Source organism: Macaca thibetana, chromosome 11 (genome assembly GCF_024542745.1).
Source record: "Macaca thibetana thibetana isolate TM-01 chromosome 11, ASM2454274v1, whole genome shotgun sequence".
Lineage (NCBI taxonomy): Eukaryota > Metazoa > Chordata > Mammalia > Primates > Cercopithecidae > Macaca > Macaca thibetana.
The window spans coordinates 43,649,977-43,676,813 of NC_065588.1; the positions used below are offsets into that span (position 1 = coordinate 43,649,977).

Sequence of the window (26,837 nt, forward strand, 5' to 3'; positions counted from 1 at the left end):
GGACAAGAGAAGACTAGAAATCATCCCCCTGCCCACGCCTGGAGGAATGCATGTTTGACTTCTGCCTCTCCTTTACATTTATTTATCTTATGTAAAAGGCAGATGCACTGAGCACCAGATGAATACATTATTGACTGTTCTTCTGCCCTCTTCTTTTCATGTGCAAAAGAATGTATCACTTGTCTCATTTATCTACCTTCCCTTTTTTTCTTTCCTCCCTTCCCTCCTGCTCCTTTAAATATTGAAGCACTCAAAACTCACTTTGGAAAAAGTGGACAGATTTTACTGTGGCTTGTGTCTCTATTTCTTGAGCACGTCCTCATCCTTGGCAAAATAAACCTCTAAATGGATTGAAACCTGCCTCACTCATCATAGAGGGAAGCACAGAGGCACTGGACCCACAAGGAAGGGGTCAGAAAACCACTCCTGGAAAAATAACACAGTTTTTAAGAAGTCCTTCCCACTTTCCTCCATTTATTAAACAGTCACCTTTTACTCACATATAATGTGTCAGGCACCAGGTCTGGAAAGAGAAAGATAAGGCATAGCTGCTGCCCAAGAACCTTAAGGTTTGGTTGACAAACACATAAATCACAAATGCACAGACTGTTAGAGATATGCTAGAAGGATGCCTAGGATGGGAGAGGACCCTGGAGTGAGAAGTTTTATTGTAGGAAAACACCAGATCCCCAGTGAGACAGTCTCCAGGCAACTTGAATTCACCAGCAACAGGGCCCAGGCAGTGCAAAGAGAGAAACAATTGGTTTTGCCTCCTGTTCCAGTGCCACGGGGTAGCCTGGCATCTTCACTATAAACCCCACTCACCAGGAAAAGCAGGGCAGCTTACCCAAGCACAAGCAACTGAAAGACCAGTTTACCAAAAAACAATGTCATCAATTCATCAAATTTAACGTGTTATTAAAAAAAAAATACTTTGCTTATCTTATTTATAAACGTATAGTGACTTGTCTCCAATGGAACAGTTTTAGTAGTTTTGGAGAATTTCTACGGTTTTCATTGACAAGGTTTTATTTTGTCTTTGTAGCAACATTTAAAGAAGTCTTTAAGTGTTTTCAAAATGTATTCAAAATTAAAAAATCATCCCATTGTTGTAATCAAGCGAGTCACAGAGAAACGCCACACTTCGAGACTAACTCAGGAGTCCTTTATTAGCTGGTGATCGAGAGAATGGCTGGCGCTCAAAATTCTCTCAGCCCCAAGAAGGGGCTAGATTTTCTTTTTTACTTTGGTTTAGAGAGGGGAGGGGGAGCCTAACTGTAAGCAATCTTACAGAAGTAAAACAGGCGAAAAAAGTTAAAAAGACAAATGGTTACAGGAAAGCAAACAGTTCCAGGTGCAGGGACTTTAAATTCATCACAAAGTGACAGGTGCGGGGGCTCTGGGTGCTATCTGACGGACACAAACGCGGGGGCTTTAGGGTACTATCACCAGGGCGAATTCCTGGGAACTGCGGACATAGCTTGCCACAGTACCTTATCAGTTAATTGCACTCTTTGATATCCTGGGAGTCAGCTTACACAAGTTAAGTCCTTGAGGAAGGGGGTGGGTAAGGAGCCCTTGATGTCTTGCAAATGAAGGTGCCAAATGGAGTCTGTCTGGCTTTCTCAGCTAAGGGAGAGTCTATTCATATGAAAACAAAGTAACGTATCACACCATAACCAAAAAATCAGTGTTTGTTTCCTACAATAAATTTTCAGTTTATACTGATTTCTTTCATCTCTTTCTGGTTTTGCCAACATTTTAGCATATCTGTTATTATTCTGCCAGTTTCTCAAATTGGGGCATTATATTCTAGGAATTTCCTTTATCAACCTAACTTTTCTAACAATTTAATAATTCATATTTACTTGTGGTGTGGTTGATACTGTAGCTTCCAGTTTATCACTTTACCAGTCTTTTCAGTATTTTTAGGTTTTTTTAAGCCATTAAAACAAAACCCTTTTATGACAGTTTTGGATTTACACTTGGTGAATATCAAACTCGAGGCATGGGTCACGAAAATCATTATAATACAATCTTCTGGGCACCCTCACTTCCTTTTTGCTTCCTTGGCTTGTTTTATCCCAAATTTGTTCTTGTGAGGAATTTTAAATGTCCATAATTTCTTACAGAATAGTTTGGGGATATAACTAATTTTTTCAGGTGCTTTTGAGTTCAAATTTTAAACTCTAATTTAAAAACAATCTCATTTGATGTTGCTTACTTGAAAATACCAGTTGAAATTTCATCCTTTTATCTTAAGCCTTTACTATTTTAATCCAATTTGACTTAATACAATTTAATTTAAAGTTTTAATTGCTAGAAGTTTAAAATTAAGGGTGATAAACCATTTAAGAAATTTGCAAAATAATACTAAGGATTGAAAAATAGGAAAATGATATTTGAATTATTAAATGAAACAAGTTGTTGAATATTATTTAGTAAAAATTTAAAGTTGGATAAATTGGTCATTAAGAAACTGAAATGCAGGCTGGGCGCAGTGGCTTACACCTGTAATCCCAGCATTTTGGGAGCCCGAGGTGGGTGGATCACCTGAGGTCGAGAGTTTGAGACCAGCCTGACCAACATGGAGAAACCCTGTCACTACTAAAAATACAAAATTAGCCAGGCGTGGTGGTGCATGCCTGTAATCCTAGCTACTTGAGAGGCTGAAGCAGGAGAGTTGCTTGAACGTGGGGGCGGAGGTTGCAGTGAGCCGAGATTGGGCCATTGCACTGCAGCCTGGACAACAACAGTGAAACTCTGTCTCAAAAAAAAAAAAAAGAAAAGAAAAGAAAAGAAAAAGAAACTGAAACACAGTTAATTGATCTCAAATCATTCTGTGTGTTTTGAAGATGCCATTCTGTTCTGAATCTGTAGTCAGCTCTTTCTCTTGCTCTTCTGCTAGTGATTAAAGGGTATGTTGTTTTTACAAATATTTCTGTAAAATTCAATTAAATCCTTATATTCTACTAAAAAAAAAATCAGAGTGTGTTTTGTGGTAGGCTTCCCAAATACAAATATGTCTAAGTCCTAATCTCTGGAACCTATGACTGTTGCCTTATATGGTAAATGGGTCTTTACATATGTGATTAAATTAAAGACCTCCAGATGGGGAGGTTATCTTGGATTATCCAGATGGACCCAATGTCATCATCAGATCCTTCTAAGAAGGACCTGGAAGGGTCAGAGTCAGAGAAGAAGATGTAATGACGGAAGCAGAGATTGGAGTGGTGATCGTTGAAGATGAAGAAGGAGACCACAAGTCAAGGAATACAGGCTGCCACCAGAAATTGGAAGAGTCAAAGTAATGGATTATGCCCTCAGGCCTCTAGAAGGAACCACCAGTCCTGGTGACTCCTTGACTTTAGCCCAATGAAGCAAACAGAGGACTTCTGACTTCTTGAACTGTAAGAGAATAAATTTGTGTGGTTTTAAGCCACTAAGCTTGTGGTAATTTGTTACAGCAGCAACAGAAAATGAATACAGGGTGTTATTGACACACCCTCTCATCTGGTTCTTCATCCTTTCCATGCACGGAGTTTTACAGCCAGGACTGTGGTCTACCAAGAATGTTGTTATTCTCAGAAAAGACTAGAAAAGTTCTGCCCAGACATCAGAGACCATTTCCATCAATCTCTTTCCTTGCTGCCATATGTCCACCTGAAACCAATGAGAAAAACAACTGTACAGAGACTTTTTGTTTTCCATTTTAGTGTTGTTCTAAGAAGTTACTAAAATACATCATGAAATTATCTCAGTTAAGTTTACCCAAAAGCTACGATGTACACTATTTTCAGCCCATCTATTCCCATCTCCAGCCATGCCTGGCTACATTTTTCCATAAAGCTCATCAGCTAGAATGTGCATCAGATAACAGTGCTAAATGGTTCAAATAGAATATGGCCAGGGTTACAAAAAGCACCCAATTTGCCTGCATACACCCCTGCGAAATTCAGCTCCACAGATTTTCCCCTCTTTTGTTACCACTCCAGCAATCCCATGGGACAGACAGAAGTTGTCTAGCCCCAAAGGACCCACGAGATTAAATGACATCCCCAAGATCTTAGCCCAAGTAAAAGGTAAGTCCAGGACTCACATTCCTGACTAATTGAGGACCCAGCTTTGCACCTGTGGCTTGGAGCAGGCATGCACACACAGGTAGAATAGGTAATTTTAGCAGTGCTGCTACTAGAAGAAATTCAACACCCCCTGCTGGATCTAGCCTGAAGTGCCCTGGTTAGAACTTGATCCCCACAGCTAAGGCTTGAGTCCTTGTAATGCAAATACTCAGCATCCATGCTCCCTGCAATCCCAGCACCCACACCTTGCAGTCAGGAAGCTAGTTATTTCAGGACTCATGTGAATGCTGCACCTGATCCTCCCCAGGCTTCTGAGAAAGTCCACAGTTCACAGTAATGACTGCCATCCTCTCAGCCCGGCGACACCTGGCTCTCATCCAAGAATTGGCCACTGCACTGGAGATGAATTGTTTAGGGATGCCTTGAAGTTTGAGGATTGGGAGGAGACGTTGTGTTTGAATCCTGCCTAAAAGGAACTTACCAGAGATAAGATGCTGGAGAATCACAAGACCCAAGTCTCACTGGCATTTCCAAGTGTCCCAGTGTGATTTCTAAATTTCGAGAACTCTGGGTCTTGCTTTCCTGAAGAGCTAGGAAGAGAGAGTTTCTGATACTGACCCACCCAAGCCATGATGTTAGTAGCATTTTCTATCCACTGTGTCAGACAGCTACACCAAGACCAGCAAGGAGTCATCCACTTCAGAATGTGAGCCTGTGTAGCAGCAGATGGGTGTAAGACCTTCAGAGTCCCTTGAGGTACTTGGAAAGACAGCAGAAGGGGAAGAGAAGGAAAAACCCCTTCCTTGGGCATTGATTCCACCTGAGTAGAGATCAGGCAAGGAAAGTCTTCACCAGAGGGAGAGTATATAAAACAAAAAGTTGGAGAAAAATCTCAGCATTCTTAAAGGAGCACTCTATAAGAATTTTAAATGTGGATCCTCAGCTAAAACCATCAAACTTTGGAAAGGTGAAGAAATTGTACGTGTGTAATGAGTGTGGAAAGTCATTCCAGAAAAAAAAAACCACCATAAAATGCATATGAAAATACATACCTACTTGAGTTGTGAGGGTGGGAAACCTTTTTTTGCGGGGGTGGCGAGGGGATGGAGTCTCATTCTGTTACCCAGTCTGGAGCACAGTGGCACCATCTCTGCTCACTGCAACCTCCACTTCCTGGGTTCAAACGATTCTCGTGCCTCAGCCTCCTCAAGCAACTAGGACTACAGGTGTGTGCCACCATGCCCGACTAATTTTTATATTTTTAGTAGCGATAGGGTTTTGCCACGTTGGCCAGGCTGGTCTCAAACTTTTGATCTCAAGTGATCCGCCCGCCTCAGCCTCTCAAAGTGCTGGGATTACACTGTGCCCGGCCAGGGTGGGAAAGCTTTTATAACAGCTCGGTTCTTACTCACCTTTAAAAAATATAAACTGGGGATGACCATTTAAATGTAATCACTATGGAAAACCCTTTGGGCAGAACCCTGACCTTATTGAACATCAGAGAATTCTTATCACAGAGAAACCACATAAGTATGTGATGGGAAAAACAGTTAACTACAAGTCATGCCTTATTTAACATGAGGAACTAGATGGTAGAGAGAGCTTATTCCGGTAAAGAGGGTGCAGTCCTACAAACCTTAGGTAGGACAGGCAAATCCACATGTGCTCTGGGACATAAAATTATGCACTAGTATATGTTGTAGCAGACACCACAAAATCAAACCTCTAGAAATACAGTCATTATGGGAAATCCTTTTTTTGGGAATACAAATTTTATTACGTATCAGATTATATTAAGGTGACGGTCATTGTGAGAAAATCTTTCTTTTTAAGGATACTTGCATATGGCTTACACAGGAGAGATAGATATATAAATAAATTTTTTTTTTTTTTTTTTTTTTTGAGACAAGGTCTGACTTTGTTACCCAGGCTGAAGTGCAGCGGTGTGATCTCGGCTCACTGCAGCCTCTGCCTCCTGGACTGAAGCAATCCTCCTGCCTCAGTCTCCCAAGTAGCTGGGACTACAGGCATGCGCCACCATGCCTGGCTAATTTTTTTTTTTTTTTTTTTTTTTTTTTTTTTTTTTGTAGAACAGGTTTTCACCATGTTGGCCAGGCTGGTCTCAAACTCCTGAGCTCAAGTGATCCTCCCACCTTTGTGTCCCAAAGTGCTGGGATTACAGGCGTGAGCCACCACACAGCCAGGAGATAGATTTCATAATAAAGTATGCAGATGTTAAAAGACACACTTAGGTACAACAAAATTTTAATGAGTTTATTTGAGCATTCAGTGATTCGTAATTCAGTCAGCACCAGACAGGAAGCAGTTTGACATTCCACCTAGGGGGCGATGGGGAAACTTTTATGAGGTGTAGTGGAAAGTCCTAGTTAGAGATTAGTTGGTGGGTTTTCTGATTCATTAAGCTTAAGTTTCCTTTTAGTTTTACAAGTTTCACATTAAGTTTAGGCTACGGTTTTCTTACGTAAGAACCTAAGGTACTGAGGCTATCTCAGACTAATGGCTTCCCAGTTTATTTAACATAGGAACGAGAGAGCAAGAAGGAAAGAATAGAAAGGAAAGAAAGAAGGAAGGAAGGAACTGGGGAAGGAAAGAAAGAAGGAAGGGAGGGAGAGAAAACCTTTGGGTAAAATAAAGCTCAAAGGTTTTTTTTAGTCCAAAGATCCCAAAAACAAATTCTGACAAGGAAAAGCATCAGAATTCACGGGCATGGGAGCGTTGCAGGAGGAAGAAGAATGAAGAGCAGAGATGCTGGGCCATGCACTCTCACGTTTAGGGGTCTCTGAAAGAGAGGCAACTGCAGACCAGGCCAGCACTGAGTCAATAACCGACTCTCTGCTGGGAGCCTTGCCGATGTGTTGCCCCTGTGGCCGCCACTCCCCACCCTCGCATACCCACACACTGGCAGTGGGTGCTTCCAAGCAAAAGCACAGGAGGCCCAGAAGTCAGTCATGACAACATCGCCTTGTTCTAACTAGACTTGAGGGCTAAAGCCAGCGAGGTTCAATGGATGTGGGTTTCCTGAGGTTTGGCGAGGAACCCTGACAGTGTCTGTCTCTGTCACCATGTTTGAAAGAAGGCTAATTGTTCATCCCAGGCCAGTGTCTAGCGAAGTTGTATCAGTTTCCTCTCCTTCCTCTCCCATCTATATGCTAGGAGGGGCTGGGTGCATTGTGACCAGCCAGGGCAAGGATTTGGCCCTCCCTGCAGAGCCTGCTTCTGTTCCTCCTCCCTCTCCATCTCCCAGAGTTCTCACCTACCTCCCACCCACCTCCTTGGGATCCGGTTCTCTAATAAAGCTAGTTGGATGAATAAGCCACGGCTCATGGAGGGCTATTTTGGCAAGCATACACCTATGCTTAGCAGGAGCCCCCAACAAATCACTAAAACAGTCAGACCTCAACTGGGCTAGAATGCCAGGAAGGTCCAATCAGAACTCCTAGCTTTGCTACATGTAGACAAGTTTTCTCCAAGACTCAGATGCCTCATCTGTTAAATGGGCATAACAATGCCTCTCTCCCAGGGTTTTATGAGAACCAGGCAAGATAGTGTCATCGTGCTTTAGTTCAGTGTGCGGCACAAAAGAAGGGCACTTCAAAGCAGTAGTAGGGGCTGGGTGCAGTGGCTCAAGCCTCTAATCCCAGCACTTTGGGAGGAAGAGGTGATCAGATCACCTGAGGTCAGGTGTTCAAGACCAGCCTGGCCAATATGGCAAAACCCCATCTCTACTAAAAATACAAAAATTTATCAAGTGTGGTGGCACGCACCTGTAGTCCCAGTTATTCAAGAGGCTGAGACAGGAGAATTGTTTGAACCAGGAGGCGGATGTTGCAGTGAGCCAAGGTTGCACCATTGCATTCCAGCCTGGGCGACAGAGCAAGACTCCATTTCAAAAAAAAAGAGCAGTAGTGAGCCGAACAGAGATATACAAATGTGTAGTTTAAAACTATATTTATAATAATAGAATCAGCAGCACCAATAAAGTATACAGCATTACTAATATTGTCCTTAAGTGGAAATTTTAGTTACTGAGGTAGAGGAAGTAGAAAACTTATTTTAGAACCTGTGGCACTTGGTCCCCAGCTGTGAGTAAAACCTATCCTATTTCGCACTATCGTATGTCTTTGGGTCTCTAAATAGTCCCCAAAGTGACTAAAATGCAGTGCGTGTTTCCTAAAAGAGTGGTACTACATTGTCCATATCGATTTTTTCAAAAATCAATTTGCCTAGATCCTCATTGACTTGTCAATTTGTTATTTTGCCAGTAGAATATATAATTTCTTTTTATAACTTGATCTTATTTTGCAGTACTGTCCTAAGGAAATGCGAAAATACTCATCGTACAAAAGAAAGAGAAATAGCCATTCAGGGCAAGATAAGAAAGAGCGGAGGGACTCAAGTCAGGGCAAAGCAACGAGATTGAAGGAGGAGGGAGGAGAGGGTAAGGAAATGAAAAAGCAAATACTCTGGAAGCCAGCCAAGTCCCAGATGTGAGCTCCTGGTAAGTCTGTCAATCCACAGATTGTGCCGTTTCATTTGCATTTCTATTTCTTCTTAAGGCAATGATGTATATTTCATTTCACCTTTTATTTTGCTTATGATTTAATTATGAGAAGATGAGGAATCTAGGCACGAAGGAAGTTATTCTTTCCCCCCAAGTGCTACATCTGTTAGAGGTTGGATATAAGTGAATTAATTGCCAAAAATATCTGAGGGGGAAGGCACATGTTTGTTCTTCAGTTTAGTTACCAGGGATTGCCAGGGCTTCGTTCCAACATCCTATCCTTGTTATTGAAGAACAACTACTTACCAGTAACGGGTGTGGACACTTAAACAATGAAGATATGGTTTAATCAGAAAGGATTCTTCTTCTGCTCCCAAATATCATTGCTTCCGCAATGTAGGAGTCCACTTACGACTGCTTAAGTTACACACACACACACACATGCATGTGCACACACCCACAAATACACTGTACTGGCTCAGTAAACATTTACTCCACTGCTGTTGAATTGTTAAATATTGAATAAATACACAGGTAATTTAGTACTTTTGATGAAAAGGCAATTTTTCCAACAAATATATATATTTTAAAAGTATTAGTATGTGCACTGCTACGAACTGGGTTTCTTACTGTCTTTGTTTCCCCTTTTACAGTCAAAGATAATTTTCCAAGAGCCAGCCCCACCACCTCCCTACCTACCTTTTCCAACTTTTTCCTTTCTCAGGAAAATTCCCTCTTCCCCAGTTACTTGAACTTTTGTAACACCAACTGAGGGAAAGGGTGAGGGGAGGAGAGAGACTGAAGAGGCAGGAGACCAAGGGAAGGACGTGGGCCTAGAGTCTGAGTGGATCACATCCCGAGGTGAGTGTAGGTTGTAGAGGAAGTGATGAGAAAAAAGAGGGGGTTTTCCTCTGAGATGCCACATGATGTTCACTTCACTCTGTAGTCTCACCGTGCCCCTCCACAGAGTTAAAAGCCATCCTCATGCCAGGAGTTCCTAGCATTTTTAACTCAGGCTTTGACTGTACTCCAGAGTCCAGACCCACTTGGACTTTGTTTAAGAAACATCTCAAATTTACTTTGTGAAAAACAAAGCATTTGATTAACACCCCCTAAAAACGTGTTTCTCCCTCAGTCTTCCCCCAACTCAGTAAATAGCAGCAACCCAGTTTTCACACAAATACCTGAAGAGTCATCCTTGATTTTTCTCTCTACACTTGTAATAACTCTTCAGTGAGTGCTGTCAGGTGTACCTCCAAACACAGTTGAAATGACCCCGGGGAATGGGGGTGGAATTCTGCTTCAGGAGTATCAGAGTGTGGAACTTAGTAAAGTCCAAATCTGGGAGGCCTCACTCTAGTCTTTCTTCTTAATTTTTTTAAAATCAATACATTGTAATTGTACATAGTTACGGGATAAAATTTGATATTTCCATACATACATGTTGTATAATGATCAAATTGGTATTTAGTATATCCATCACCCTGTGAATTTATCCTTTCTTAGTGGTAAGGACATCCAAAAGTGTCTCTTCTAGATATTTTGTAATATACACTAGTTTACTCTTAACCATAGTCACCTGAATGTGCACCAGAACTTATTCCTCCTCTCTAATTGTAACTTTGTACAGTTAACCAGCCTCTTCCCATCCTCCCCGCTCCAGTCTTTCTCACCACCCTGGTGGCTCTGATGCAGGGCCAAGGTCATTGCCTGTCTGGACCCCATGTCTAGCTGTCTTTAATTAAATGCCTACCCCCCTTGCCCTTGGTCCACAACTTTATCTTCCCAAATGTACTATTGAGCAAAAGATTCCAGACACAAAAGAGTACATATGATATGACTCTATTCAAGTAAATTTCAAAAACAGGCAAAGCTACTACCACTGTTGGGTGGTGATGGTGATAATGGGGGGTGGGGAGCAATTGAAAGGAGTTTCAAGGAGTTCCAGTGGCTGGTTATGTTCTGTTTCTTGATCAGAACACAAATGTGTTCACTTCATGAAAATTAACAAGTTTTAAATTTATGAGTTGTGCTCATTTCTGAATGCATGTCATACTTCAATAAAAAATTTACTTAAATAAAATTTTGAAAAAAATTAAGCTATTATTTTAGGCTGAAAATGTTTGAAAACCATTAAGAACATCTGCATTTTGAAAATATGTGATTTTATTCTTGGTGGCCATGGAGATTCAAAATGTATCTCTTTTAAAAACAAATGAATTTTTCTCCTATAGTACAAAATCACTCTTTTTTTTTTTTTTTGAAATGAAGTCTCGCTCTTGTCTCCCAGGCTAGAATGCAATGACACAATCTCGGCTCACTGCAACCTCTGCCTCCCTGGTTCAAGTGATTCTCCTGCCTCAGCCTTATGAGTAGCTGGGATTACAGGGGCCTGCCACCACTCTTGGTTAATTGCTCTTTTAGTAGAGGTGGGGTTTCACCATGTTGGCCAGGCTGGTCTCAAACTCCTCACTTCAGATGATCCACCTGCCTCAGGCACCCAAAGTGCTGGGATTACAGACATGAGCCACTGCTCCCAGCCCAATCACTTGTTTTTAATTCAACTAAAATAAAATCAGGAATCAATCACTGTTAAGTAATGGGGATTTGTAAAAACATCTGAAATATGAAAAATGTTATCAAAACTTGGGTAGAGACTGGGGTAGCTGTCAGGACACTTGTGATGGAAGCCAGCACTTGGCCTAGCCTTTCAGAATTATTGTGGGACTTTCACTGAATCGGACTTCCCTTCTTTCTTAAAAGACCCATATAGGGCAACTGTATCTCACCATATCTCCTCCTCCTCCTCCTCCTCCTCCTCCTCCTCCTTCTCCTCCTCCTCCTTATTCTTATTCTTCTTCCTCTTTTTCTTCTTCTTCTTCTTCTTCTTCTTCTTCTTCTTCTTCTTCTTCTTCTTCTTCCTCCTCCTCCTCCTCTTCCTCTTCTTCTTCTTCTTTTTCTATCTAAAATGGAAAGGATAGAACCCAGAGATATCCTAACCAGACATTCTTTGTCCTCCTTGTTGACAGCTCCTGCAGATATCCCCAAACTGATTTGCTGAAGGTGAGAATCTGCCTCCTGAGTCACAAAGGGTGGCTGGGCTGCTCACTTAGTCCATTCTGTGTTGCTATAACAGAATATCTGAGATTCAGTAATTTATAAAGAAAAGGAGTTCATTTAGCTCATGGTTCTGCAGGCTGGGAAGTACAAGAAACATACCATTAGCATCTGCTATGTGGCTCCAAACATGGTAGAGAAGGTCAAAGGGGAATTGTGAAAAGTCAAAACCCAGTGGCATCCTGGCTTTAGCACAACCTATTCTCATGAGAAGAAATCCATTCTCAGGAATGAACCTAGACTAGCCAGACAAAGAATTTACTATCAAAAGGATACCAAGCCATGCATGGGGGCTCTGTCTCCATGACCAAATACTTCCCACAAGCCTACCTCCCAATCCCACAACACGAGGACCAAATTTCAACATGAGTTTTGCTGGGGACAAACAAATCCTACCCAAACCATACCAGCTGCCAATGACAAAATGAAACCAAGTTTCATAGGGGCCTCTCTGCTCCACATGTAGGCAACTCTGCAGGCATTTGGAGCACCTGCTACCATGGACTAGGAGTCTGAGTGGCCCCTCCTTCCTGTGCAGAGATCCTCGTGCAGGTGGCTCTCCCTGCTGCACCCCTAGGCATATCTTCAGGCATTTGGAGCACCTGCTCACTTGGTTCAGCAGCCTGAGCCACCCCCACCCTTCCTGTGTATAGATTGTGGCACAGTAGGGCCCTCTCCACTGCAAGCAGATCTCCAGACATTCAAAGCACCTTCTTGCTTGTTTCAGCAGCCAAAGCCACCCCACCCCTCCCATACAGAGATCTTGGTGTGGGAGACTTTCTCTGCTTCATGGCCAGGCAGATCTTCAGGACCCTGGAGCACCACTTTCCTGGATTAGGAGTTTAGGTTGACATCCATCCCCATCCAGAGAACTTGGGACTGAGGAGGTTTCCTAGCTCCATGCCTAGGCACACCTCTAGATACTTGGTGGCAGCCCACTGGATTCTCCTTTGGCACTGGTGCTTATGCTTGCCATCAGGGGATGTGTAAGTGGGCCTTCCAAGTCCAGCCCCACCCATCTTGCCCCACCCCTCTATTCCCTGGAGCTGAGAAGAGAGCTCAGACCACTGTGCATTCCATAAATGAGCCCATTGCCTGAGGCAACAGAGAGCTCCTCTCAGTAAACAAGGATCGGGTATATACCCAGCCACACTGGCCACAACCAGCTCTTACACATAAGTGACATCTACTGGCTTGTCTGTTTAACTGCACAGCCCAGTATAATATCTAGAGAGTGTGGGAAGAGAGGAAAGGAAAGAAAAAGAAGAAAAGGCAATAACATTATAGGGAAAGAAAGAAAAACAAAAAACCTACCCACACAAAAATAATTACAAAAATTAGAAGTGCCAGCATTTCCAGATGAGAAGGAATCAGAGCAAGAATTCTGGAACCATGAAAAATCTGAATGTGACAACACCAAAAGAACACACTAGCTCTCCAGCAATGGTCCCTAACCCAGATGGAAACTCAGAAATGACAGATGAAGAATTCAAAGCATGAATTGCAAGGAAGTTCAATGAGATCCAAGACAAGGTTGAAAATCAACACAGACCAGGTGCAGTGGCTCATGCCTATAATCCCAAGACTTTGGGAGGCCAAGCTGGGGGCATCACTTGAGGTCTGGAGTTCAAGACCAGTCTGGCCAACATGGTGAAACCTTGTTTCTACTAAAAATACAAAAAATTAGCCAGGTGCGGTGGCACATGCGTGTAGTCCCAGCTACTTGGGAGGCTGAGGCAGAAGAATCACTTGACCTGGGAAGCGGAGGTAGCAGTGATCCAAGATCATACCACTGCACTCCAGCCTAGGTGACAGAGCAAGATTCCATCTAAAAAAAAAAAAAAAAAAAAAAAAAACTCCTAAAGCAATCTGGGAAATGAAAGAAGAGATAAAACATCCTAAAAATAAATTAGTCAGAACTTCTGGACTTGAAAAACTCACTTAGGGAATTTCAAAATACAACTGAAAGTTTTATCAGTAGGCTGAACCAAGCAGAAGAAAGAATTTCAGAGTTTGAAGATTGATCTTTTGAACTAACCCACTTACATAAAAAATTTTTAAAGATAGACAGTCTTTGAGAAATATAGAATTATGTCAAGTGACCAAACCTGTGAATTATTGGCATTCCTGAGAAAGAAGAGAAAAAGTAAACAACCTGGAAAACATATTTGAGGAAATAATTCAAGAAAATTTTCCTAATCTTGCTAGAGAAGTAGATGTCTGGATACAAGAAATCCAGAGGACATCTGTTGACAAACCATTCAAAATGAACATAACAAAGAAATGAAGTCACTAGACTGTCCAAGGTCAACATTAAAGAAAAAAAAATCTTAAAGGCAGCTAAAGACAGAGATCAGATCACATACAAGGGGAACCCTATCATGCTAACAGCAAACTTCTCAGTATAAACCTTACAAACCAAGATAGGTTGGGGGCCTATTTTCAGCATTCTAAAAGACAAGAAATTTCAAACAAAAATTTCATATTCCACCAGAGAGTTTTATAAGCCAGAGAGAAATAAAATCTTTTCCAGAAAAGCAAGTTGTAAGGGAATTCATTACTACTAATCATGCCTTACAAAAATTCTCAACATGGAAACTGGAAACCAAATAAACTAAAGATGGAAACTAAAGAAAGATACCTCTTAACAAAAAAGCACTCTTGAGAACATAGTCCACAGACTCTATAAAGCAACTAGACAATATAACTACAAAACAACCAGATAACAACTCCATGATAGGATCAAAACCTCACATATCAATATTAACCTTGAATGTAAATGGTCTAAATGTTCCACTTAAAAGGCACAGTGTGGCAACTTGGATGAAAAAACAGGACCTATCTGCTGTCTTCAAGAGACCCATCTCACATGTAATGATATCCCTAGGCTCAAAGTAAAAGGCTGGAGAAATATCTGCCATGCAAATGAAGGACAAAAAAGAGCAAGGGTCGTTATTCTTAGAAAAAAACATCTTAAACAAACAACAGTAAAAAAGGACAAAGAAGGGCATTACACAATGATGAGGGTTCAATAAGAAGACTTAACTATCCTAAATATATATGGTTTCGACATTGGAGCACAAGATACATAAAACAAATATTTCTAGACCTACAAAAATACTTAAATAGCCACACAATACTGGTGGGAAGCTTCAATACCCCACTGGCAGCATTAGATAGATAATCAAGGCAGAAAATTAACAAAGAAATTCTGCACTTAAATTTGACACTTGACCAATTCAACCTAATAGATATGTACAGAGTACTCTACACATCAAATGGAGAATACATATATTTTTCATTTGCACACAGAGCATAATCCAAGATTGACCACATGCTTGGCCATAAAGCAAGTCTCCATAAATTCAAAAAAATCAAAATAATACCAACCATACTCTCAAACCACAGTGGAAGAAACAAAAAGAAATCAATATCAAAAGGATCTCTCAAAACTACACAATTACATGGAAATTAAACAACTTCCTCCTGGATGACTTTGGGGTAAACAATGAAATTAATGTAGAAATTTAAAAATTCTTGGAAATAAAATAAATGAAAACAGACACAACACACCAACATGTCTGGGATGCACCAAAAGCAGTGTTAAGAGGTGAGTTAATAGCACTAAACACCTTCATCAAGAAGCTTGAAAGATCTCAACTTAATGATCTAACATCACACCGAGAGGAACTCGATAAACAAGAACAAACTAACCCAAAAGCTAACAAAAGAAAATAAATCACTAAAATCAAAGTAGAACTGAAAAACATTGACACCCAAAAATCCATACAAAGAATCAATGAAACCAAAAGTTAATTTCTTGAAAGGATAAACAAGATTGATGGCCACTAACTAGATTAACAAAGAAAAAAGACAGAAGATCCAAGTAAGCACAGTGAGAAATGACAAAGATGACAATACAACTGATCGCACAGAAATACAAAAGACTCTCAGAGACTATTATGAACACCTCTATGCACACAAACTAGAAAATTTAGAGGAAATGGATTAATTTCTGGAAACACATAATGCCCCAAGATTGAATCAGGAAGAAATTGAAACACTGGACAGATCAATGTCGAGTTCCAAAATTGAATCAATCATGAAAAGCTTATCAACAAAAAAGTTCCAGACCAGATGGATTCACAGTTGAATTCTGCCAGATGTACAAAGAAGAGGTAATACCAATTCTACTGAAACTATTCCAAGAAAACAAGGAGGAGGAATGTCTTCCTAACTCATTCTATGAGCCATCATTACCCTGATACCAAAACCTAGCAAAGACACAGTGAAAAAAAGAAAACTACAGGCCACTGTCCCTGATGAACATAGACAAAAATAACTTTAACCAAATCCTACCAAACCAAACTTAACAGCACATCAAAAAACTAATTCACAATGATCAAGTAGGCTTCATTCATGGGATGCAAGGTTGGTTTAACATATGCAAATCAATAAATATGATTCACCACATAAACAGAAGTAAAAAAAAAAAAAAAACTGTATGATCATCTCAATAGGCGTGTAGAAAACTTCTGATAAAAGACAACATCCTTTCATCATAAAAGTCCTTCACAAACTAGGCATTGAAGGAACATGGTTCAAAATAATAAGAGCCATCTATCACAAACCAACAGTCAATATCATACTGAATGGAAAAAAACTGGAAGCATTTTCCTTGAGAAAAAGAACACGACAAAGATGCCCACTCTCCTCACTGTTATTCAAAATAGCACTGAAGTGCTAGCCAGAACAATCAGGTAAGAGAAAGAAATAAAAGACATCCAAATAGAAAAAGAAGAAGTCAAGCTATTTCTCTTTGCTGATGATATGATTCTACACCTAGAAATCTCTAAAGATTCTGCCAAAAGGGCTCTCGAACTTATAAACAATTTCAGTAAAGTTTCAGGATACAAAATCAATGTACAAAATCAGTAGCATTTCTATACACCAATAACATTCAAGCTGAGAGAAAAATCAAGAATGTAATTTCATTTACAATAGCCACAAAAAACCTAAAACACCTAGGAATACATCTAACCAAAGAAGTGAAAGAGTTCTACAAGGAGAAGTACAAAATGCTGCTAAAAGAAATCATAGATGACACAAACAAGTTAGAAACATTTCTTACTCATTCCTTGCTCATGGCCATTAAAGTAGCCACACTGCCCAAAGCAATCTACAGATTCAATGCTATTTCTATCAAACTACCAAGGTCATTATTCACAGAAATAGAAAAAAGCTATTCTAAAATTGATATGGAACCCCCAAAAAGCCTGACTGGCCAAAGCAAAGCAAAAATAATAAAGCCAGAGATATCATATTACCTGATTTCAAACTATACTACAAGGCTAGGCTACAGTAACTAAACAGCATTGTATTGGTACAAAAACAGACACATAAACCAATGAAAAAGAATAGGCAACTCAGAAATAAAGCCACCATCCACAGCCATCTGTTCTTTGACAAAGCTGACAAAAATAAGCAATGGGTAAAAGACTTCCTCTTCAGTAAATGGTGCTTGGATAACTGGCTAGCCATATGCAGAAGAATGAAACTGGACTCCTACCTCTCTCCATATACAAAAATTAACTCAAGATTGATTAAAGATTTAAATACAAGACTTCAAACTATAAGGATTCTAGAAAAAAATCTAGGAAATATCATTCTGAACATTGACCTTGGGAAAGAATTTATGACTATGTCCTCAAAAGCAATTGCAACAAAAACCAAAATTGACTGGTGGAATCCAATTAAACTAAAGACCTTCTGCAGAGCAAAAGAAACTATCAACAGAGTAAACAGACAACCTACAAGATGGGAGAAAATATTTGCGAACTATGCATTTGACAAAGGTCTAATATCCAGAATAATGAGGAACTTAAACAATTGAACAAACAAAAACCAAATAACCCCATTCAAAAAGACATGAACAGACACTTCTCAAAGGAAGACATACAAGTGGCCAACAAACATGAAAAAATTGTCCACATCTGATATGGTTAGACTTTGTGTCCCCACCCAAATCTCATCTTTAATTGTAATCCCTATAATCCCCACACATCAAGGAGAGACCATGTGGAGATAATTGAATCTTGGGGGTGACTTCCCCATGCTGTTCTCGTGATAGTGAGTTCTTATGAAATCTGATGGCTTTATAAAGGGCTCTTACCCCTTCACTCGGCACTTCTCCTTTCTGCCGCCTTGTGAAGAAGATGCCTTGCTTCCCCTTTGCCTTCCAACATGATTGTAAGTTTCCTGAGGCCTCCCCAGCCATGCTGAACTGAGTCAATTAAACCTCTTTCCTTTATAAATTACCCAGTCTCAGGCAGTTGTTTACAGCAGTATGAAAATGGACTAATACAACATAACTAATCATTAGAGAAATGCAAATTAAAACCGTAATACGATACCATCGCACACCAGTCAGAGTGTCTGTTAGTAAAAAGTCAAAAACAACAGATGTCAGCGAGGCTGAGAAAATAAGGGAATGCTTATACTCTGTTGGTAGGAATGTAAATTAGTTCAGCCACTGTGGAAAGCAGTTTGGAGGTCTCTCAAAGAACTTAAAAGAGAATTGCCATTTGACCTAGCAATCCCATTATTGGGTATATCCCCAAAGAAAAATAAATCATTCTACCAAAAAGACACATGCACTCATATGTTCATCACAGCATTATTCACAATAGCAAAGACATGGAATCAACCTAGGTGCCCAGCAATGGTGTATTGGATAATAAAAATGTGGTACACATACACCATGACATACTATACAGCCATAAAAAGACTGAATTCATGTCCTTTGCAGCAACATAGACACAGCTGGAGGCCATTATCCTAAGGAAATTAACACAGGAATAAAAACACCAAATATCACAAATTCTCACAAGTGTGAGCTAAACAAGCATTGGGTACTCAGGGACATAAAGATGACAATAGACACTGGGGACTACTAGAGTGAGGAGGAAGGGGGTGGGGCAAGGATTGAATAACTATTGGTACTATGCTCAGTACCTGTGTGACAGGATCAGTCATACCCCAAACCTTAGCATCGTGCAGTATACCCATGTAACAAATCTGCACATGTCCCCCTTGAATCTAAAATAAAAGTTGAAATTAATTAAAAAAAAAAATGAAACCAGATTTTCTGGCCCTGATGCCAGCAGGCACACTAAGCAGTTGACTTCAGGGTACACCTAGAAAAGGCCCAATTTAAAGTGTCCACTACCATCCTGTCTCAGACATGGAAATCTCACCATGAGTTTTGTCAGGCCCAGCCTTGGTCCTTGCCCACACAGCATCCCTCAAATCCCCAATCAGTACCCATTGGATCTCCATTCCTGGGAAAGGTGGGAATGGAGATCCCTGGAATGGAAAGGTACCACCTGTCCCTGGAACCCACTGAGACCTGAGGCTGAGGCTGTGCTAGATCACCCAACCAGCAGCCTAGTGACACTTCGAGTATCTACAGAGCAGAGAAATAAAGGAGGGAAAGAATTTATGCTTGATTCATCTGGAGAACTACTTTTTCAGGCATGGTTCTAGTTGCTAGAGACACAGCAGTGAATTTATACCCTTAGATTTTAATAAGGGCAGACAGACAATAAACAAAATTTAAAACACCTTATATAGTATGTAAGAAGGTGATGACTCATAATAGGGAAGGAGATAAAGAACGTGGGTTAAGGGGATGTTAAAATTTTCCTGATATATATTTTTTAAGGCTCTGATGAGGTCATAATGAGAAAAAATAAGAATTTTGTCAGTCTTTCATACAATTATTATAGAGCTTCGTGTTGTTTATATTTTGAATTATACGTGGTGGGTGTGGGGGAAATGTGGGCATTTAGAACTCCTAATCTGGTCCAGAACCCAGGCAGAGCACGAAGTACACCAGCCTCAGTCTGGGCCCAGCGTGATTACTAATATAAGACTCAACCTTTGCATCCTGGTTCTAATCATTGCCACCTGCCATCTCCATGCCCAGCCACACACCTCCACCTAGGCCCAGAGCTGATGAGGATTCATGGGCACCCTGATTCTAGAAGCCTGTTCTGATGACCTCTCTGAGTTCAATGCTCCCCGAGGTTCCAATTCTTAACAGCTGGGTGTCTGTCTTGGTAACTCTTCTTCAGCTCAGAGTCTGATCTTCTCTTTAAAGGAAGCCGGAGGACAGAGCTGTGCCTTGTTTTTGACAGTATCCATCCCTGGGGACTAGACAATCCTCCTGAGTCCAGTCCAGAGTGGGGCACCTTGTGATAGGCAGTTGGACCCCCAGCCTGACTGCCTACCATTTCAGGGACATCCACTGACCACTGTTGATGATAGGACAAGCCATCTGTCCCCTTCGCCCTCCAGCTTCAGGCTCAGAACTTGACATACCCTGAGAAACTGACCTTGTTCCTCAAAGTGCTTTGAAGCTAGCCTAGATCCCTGGCTTCTTAAAGTCTGTGAGAAAGTCATATTGTAGACTCCAGTCCCTCCTCCCTGACACTGCCTGGCAATAACTGGCCCTTTCAAATGCACGTCTATACTATCATCCTTTCCTTCACAATTCTTTTCTCTCTCTCTCTTTTCTTTTCTCTCCTTTTCCTTCCTGCCTTCCTCCCTCCCTCCCTTCCTTCCTTCCTTTCTCCCTCTTACTTCTCCTGCCTTCCTTTCTTTCTCTTTCTTTCTTTCTTTCTTTCTTTCTTTTTCTTTCTTTCTTTCTTTCTTTCTTTTTTCTTTCTGCTCTCTTTCTCTCTTTTCTTTCTTCTCTCTTTTCTTTCTTTCCTTCTTTCACAGCTTTATTAAAGTAATTTACATTCCATGACTTTATTTTTAGTAAATTTAGAGCTGTGCATATGCCAGTGTTAGAACAATTTCATCACCCCAGTACACCCCTCATGTCCGCTTGTCGTCTAGTCCCATTCTCACCTCCAACCCCAGACAACACTGACTTACTTTCTGTCTTGATAGACTTCCCTTTTCTGACATTTCATGTACATAGAATCATGCAATGTGTGGTCTTTTGCATCTGGCGTCTTTCACTTAGCATACTGTTTTGAAGATTTGTGTTGGGAGATTTTCCTTTTTATTGAATGAACATACCATATTTTATTTATCCATTCACCTGATGATGGACATTTGGATAGTTTCTAGTTCTGAGTAATACTGCTCCATGAACATTCATGGAGAAGTCTTTGCATGGACATATGTTTTCATTCCTTTTCAGTTTTGTTTTGTTTTTTTTTAGCACAAATTGTATTTAAAGTGGGAACATAATCAATAATGCTTTGACTTAAGTTACTACAGCTTAAGAACTGGGGGGCTGTAGGAGAGGAGAAATACAGTAACTGAAAGGTGGAAAAAGGAACATAGGGGTAAATTAATCTCCTCAAGGGGCAAAGAGAGGAAACAAAGGCAGTCACAACCCCATCCATGTGTCTCGGCTCCCTGGTTTAGATGGGAGAAAAATAAAAGCGGCCTCCAGGGAAATGTAGCTTCATGCAATTATCATGTTTCATTAAAAAAGTCTATCAATTGTTGAGGTTTTTCAAATATGCGACTGTTCCATATGCATGGATGGAAGGTCTTGGTGCCATCCTTTACTTCTCACTCTCCTTCACCTCCCCATTCCACTGCCATCACCCAAGTCCAGACCCATCATTCTTTTTTGCATGGACCAGTGGCCTCCTTGTCTGCTCACTGAATTTCTTCTCTTCATTCTCCACGCACCTCCAGAGTACTTCTTAATTCGCATTTATGATTTTTTTTTTTTTGAGACGGAGTCTCGCTCTGTCGCCCAGCCTGGAGTGCAGTGGCACAATCTCGGCTCACTGCAAGCTCCGCCTCCCAGGTTCATGCCATTCTCCTGCCTCAGCCTCCCGAGTAGCTGGGACTACAGGCACCCACCACCACACCAGGCTATTTTTTTTTTTTTTTTTTTTGTATTTTTAGTGGAGACGGGGTTTCAGCGTGTTACCCAGGATGGTCTCGATTTCCTGACCTCGTGATTCACCCACCTCGGCCTCCCAAAGTGCTGGAATTACAGGCGTGAGCCACCACACCTGGCCACGTTGTATGATTTTTTTAGGCAAATGGAGAGTTGTGCTGTTTTTAAGTAAATGTAGAGTTGTGCCCATATCACCACACACCAGTGTTAGAACATTTTCATCACTCCAACATTTTCATCACAGTATGTAGACACTCTGTGCCTCAGCCTTTTGGAAATACTGTGTCTCCCAAATATCCTGCTTTTTTCCCTTCCAGGCTTTTGAAACTGCCACTGCCTTTGCCTGATACATTTTCCTCCTTGACCCACTTAACTCCTGCTTATCCTCAGGTCTCACCATAGACACGTCTTCTTCCTGGAGTCCTCCTCTGGCCCACAAAGAGTAGTAGCAGGGTCTCTCTTGGATGCCTCCCAGAGTCATCTCACCTCAGGCATAATATTCATCACACGATGCCCTTCCCTGTTTACATGTCTGTCTTATCCTCTAGACCAGAAGTTTCCCAAAGACCAAATCAATGCCCTCTTCACCAGTGTCTCTGCAATAGCCAGCACTGGGATCTGCACAGCACATATTTATTAATAACTGCCTCTAAGGCTCCAACCAAAAGGCATATTATGTCCATAAGAGCAAGATTTGGGGAGGAAAGTTTGAGACAAAGACTTCAATTTTTTGTGTGTCCTTATTAATCAGAAGATGTTATTTACACACACACACCTGTGAAGAATGCAGGCAACTCCAGCATGGTGACTTTTTGGGCCAATGTGGATTGTGTGGGCTCTAGTGCTGGCTCCTCCATGCAAGAGCTGGGACACCCTGTACAATTCCTTCATTCTTTCTCCATCTGCCCAAAGAGCTGCCTATCTTGCAGGATTAATTGGACAAATCTGGTAGTGAATATAGATTGTGCATCTTAAAAATGACAAACGACTATATAAACCTAAGGAATTATCATGTACTGCTTCTCTTCTGCTTTTCAAAGAAATCCCCTCACAATCTTAGAGTTACACAACAAGAGCCTTATTGCTTAGAAAAAAATTATAACAATAGTTCCTTGCGTTAGGGTCATAGCAAAAGTCTTCAAAGTACTTTCAAGTCCATTATCGAATTGGATTCTCATTAATTAGTAGGAAAAGTAGAAATTATCATCTCTACTTTATAAATAGCGAAACTGAGACCCAGAGAAAAGGCAATTCACCCAAGGTCATGTAACTGTGACACAAAGCTTCAGGGAAGAGACTTCAGGGCTTCAGTTTTTGAGTTGGGCTCTGCTTTTGCCATACTGGACTTCTAAGAATTTCAACTCTGGAATGTTTCATCTTGCATGCCCTCAAATACCACACCACACACACACACACACACACACACACACACACACACACACACACAGAGACATGCCCCAATCTCTAGGCAATCACACAATCAAGAAAATTCATCCAAGAAAATACTTGCATCCAGAGAGAAACACAATACAGGCTCCTCTGTGTGCACCCAAGCAGTCGGACAAAGCATAGCACTTAGTTCTATGTAAAACTAAACCTCTCATATCAGGAACAAATGGAAAAAAAATCAACCAAAATTTCTGCGTTGAGATAATAAAAATATCTTTTGTTATTCCTTAAAGGCAGACTGTAGATGTACTACATGTTAATTTACTGTCAATTTATTCATTTTTAAAAATATAATCTCCACCAGTCAAGGTAGATTTAATTCCATTTTCATCTTGTGTACTTCCTTTCAAGGCTTGGTAATTTCTTTTCTATTTTTATCCATTCCACTTTTGCTTCCTGTCAATTTTTATATCAAAATCTGCTTCAGTTCCATTTGGCAAGGTGCAGTAACAAAAATACTCTTCATGCTTCAATGTTTAAATTTGCCATTGCACTTTAAAATGGTTCTCTGTTTGTGCCAATGGCGTAAGTCAGCTCTTTCACTTGGCGCAGATCCTGGACTTGCAGAAGGCAGGAGTTCGATTTCTATAATGGTTCTTCATCATTATCTGAAATTATCCTTTTTTCCTATTCATTTAGTGTGCATTGCACACCCACTATATGCTAGACACTGTGTATGTGCAGCGGGAATACAGCTTACATAGGAGATAAAATAAGACAGCAATGGAAAAAATGCTGGTGTATGATGACAGCACAGGTGTTCTGAGAAAGACAGTGCCCCTGCCATCATGCAGAGGAGGTGGGAGAAGAACTGGGACAGATACCAGCCACCAGAGGCCATGAGATTTTTCTCTTACCTAGAAGAAGAATATCAACTCAATGTGTCACAGACTGAGGCCATTCTGCAGCCACTAGGCCATGCGACTTTAAGCCATAGGACATAGGTATGCTTGGCTAGAAGCCTGGTCCAAGGAAGGGCCCTGTGGGAGTGCAAGGGACACTACTACACCACTGAGACCATGGCCATGGATACAGACTCCTCATTTTACCAGCATTTTGAACCACCTATCATGCCACAGGGAGTGTTAAGAGCTCAGGCTCTGGAATCAAACTATCTAGGTTCAACTCCTGGCACTGCCACTCACTACCCATGTGCCTTGTATGTAACTAGTTTCCTCACCTGTAAAGTAGGTCCTTAAGATAAATAATTGAGTTGATCAATATGAGTAATGGTTAAAACAATCCCTGGCATATGGTGAGCACTCAGGGTATTTGCTATCGTTATAACTCCTGGTTTTGTTTTTTCAGGAAGTGAAACCACAGGTTCTGTGGCTCTGTGACACCCTCTCTAAGATGCTTTTGTGCATGGCTCAAGGTGCAGCAGGCAGGACAGAGCTGGGCAATTTAGCTAGTGCCAAACACAACTGCATCATCTTACAGCTGCCCCCATCCCTGTAATTGGCATATAACCCTTCCCGGTCACCAGGGCTGGCCATTTTCTTCTCACATTGGGAAGAGAAGCACAGAGCAGAGTAACTGCCTCATAGAAAACACACATGAGAGAGTCATGCTGTCAGGGTTGAGGTTTTAAAATAAGTTACTCAAAATCATATGGCAGGCAAGAGCCAGAAGAGGAATTTGGACCCACATCTGTCTAGCCTCAAATGTCTTCCCTCCCCGCATTTCATCACACTTTGAGGTGATATACAGATATATACATATATCCTCACACCCCAGGGTGGACTTCAAGTTCACTGTAATCACATTGCACCTGTATGTAATATGGGGGTGAGTGAGGAGTGTGCAGAAAATCATACAGTCTCTTTGACCCCAGGTATGACGAGAAAAAGGTTAGCAAATATTTTATTAGTTTCTACTTCGTCACCCTCTCATATACCACACCTGCCTCTCTCAGGCTTAGCTGTCTAAATGAACAAGTACATTCATTCATTCCTTCTCTAAATGAATTTTTAACCCCTACAATGTTTCAGACACTTTGGTGTATAAGATAGGCAAAACTGTCACATTAGGAATTTACATTCTGTTGGTGTGGGGGTGGAATGGAAAGGCAATAAACAGGTAAACACATTAACAGGTAAGTTAATTCCAGATTATGATGGGTGCTATTAAGAAGATAAAATGGGCAATGGCATAGAGTCATTCTTCATTCAGCAACCAACAGACCTCTAAATAGCACCGTACTTGCAATAAGATTCAACTCCTTTCTGTGTCTTTCCGGGCCCTCCATGATCTGACCTCCCTCCAATTTCATGTCCTGCCATTTTTTTTTCTCCTTCAGTAATCCCCAGTCATCCCAGCTTTCTTTTTGTTCCTCAAAATATAAAGTTCTGTTTCATCTCCAGGCTTTGCACCTGTTGCTCTCCTTTTCTAGAACATTCTCCACCCCCACACTTCCATGCCCCAGCTTTTTGAATGATGGATTCATTCTCACTTTTTTTCTGCCAAAATACCACCTCTTCAGAGAGTCTACAACCATACCATTCATTCTCTTTCCTTTACTTTGCTGCTCATCTTCTTTATAGCACTTACCATTACCTGAAAGTGTCTGATTTATTTACCTTTTTTTTTGTCTCCCTCTCCTACTCATGATTGTAGACTGTAAATCCACGAGCGCAGGAGGTCTGTTCCATTCACAACTGTTTCCCCAGTGCCTAGAACAATGCCTGGCACATAGCATGAGCCTGCTGATGATTGAATGAAAGCATATTCATGCACCACAGCCAAGAGACAATTCTGACAATCAGCAAATGGGACAGAGCTTTAAAAGACTGCCGTGCTAACACCAAAAATCTTCTATTTAATAAGTCCAGGAAACAAAGACTGTGTGAGAATACAAAACAAAAATAGCATATTTAGTCTTCAGACTCCAAGGTTTCCAAAATCGGTAATAATTTGGAAAGCAGCTATCACAGGGCTTAGATAGGGATGTTCATAAACTTCTCTTCTATCCTCGAGACCGTCAAAGGAAGTGGCATTCTGGACACCCACCTAACCATTGTTATGGATGTCAAAATAAACACAAAACAAAATATAAAGCCAGGGATTGCTTTTCTAACACAGTTTATTTACCTATTTTTTCTCTTCCCAGAAAGAAAGATAAAATGAAACTATATAATTGAACATTCAAGGGAATCTGTGGATTTGAGAAAGGCCATCGAATTTCTAGAGATGAAAGAATTTTTTTTAATAATGTGTGTTTTAGGACCAGAACTCTTTGTTCAAACAAGGTCTTAGGCAGAACATAAGAGAAAATATATGTAAAAAAAGATGCAAGCAGAGGTGATCTGGTTAAAGTCAGGGAGCCCCCTCACCCTACCCGGACATTTCCCTGGGTTGCAGGCGCAAGGAACACAGAGTGAGACCTGCAGATGTGGCCTAACCCTGTTATTTCACAGCCCATGAGAAGGAAAATGCCAGCCCATATCACAAGAACAAATAATGAAATTTCAAAGCTAACACTCAAAGCTGAGCCTGCACATCTTTTCAACTAAATCATAGCAACCTTTCAAAAGAACAGAATAATATACTTAAAGAGAGTTTGCTTGCCTGGGCTCACCAGGCTTCTTCTGAGTACAATTGCATCTTGTAAGAAACATTTTATCTTCTGTTAGTGATGGCATTGTATTCTTTGTATTCTTTCCAGCATGGTTGGTCCTCTCAGTCAGACTCATCCTGGACCATACACCCTCTCTGTGCTTTTCTTCTCTAACTA

At 40.9% G+C, this 26,837-nt stretch overlaps 1 protein-coding gene across 3 annotated transcripts in view; it reads left to right on the plus strand.

Annotated features, from left to right (window-relative positions):
• The window catches only part of SLC48A1 (solute carrier family 48 member 1), a 1,155,028-nt gene that overhangs the window by 741,848 nt on the left and 386,343 nt on the right, over positions 1-26,837 (plus strand). Inside the window, exon 1 of one of the 3 annotated variants that reach the window (XM_050746964.1) lies at positions 21,027-21,030. The exons of the other annotated variants lie outside the window; for them this stretch is intronic. The gene's annotated coding sequence lies outside the window, so the exon portion shown is untranslated. Of the gene's footprint in view, positions 1-21,026; positions 21,031-26,837 lie in introns of those variants that run through there. 3 annotated transcript variants of the gene reach the window in all.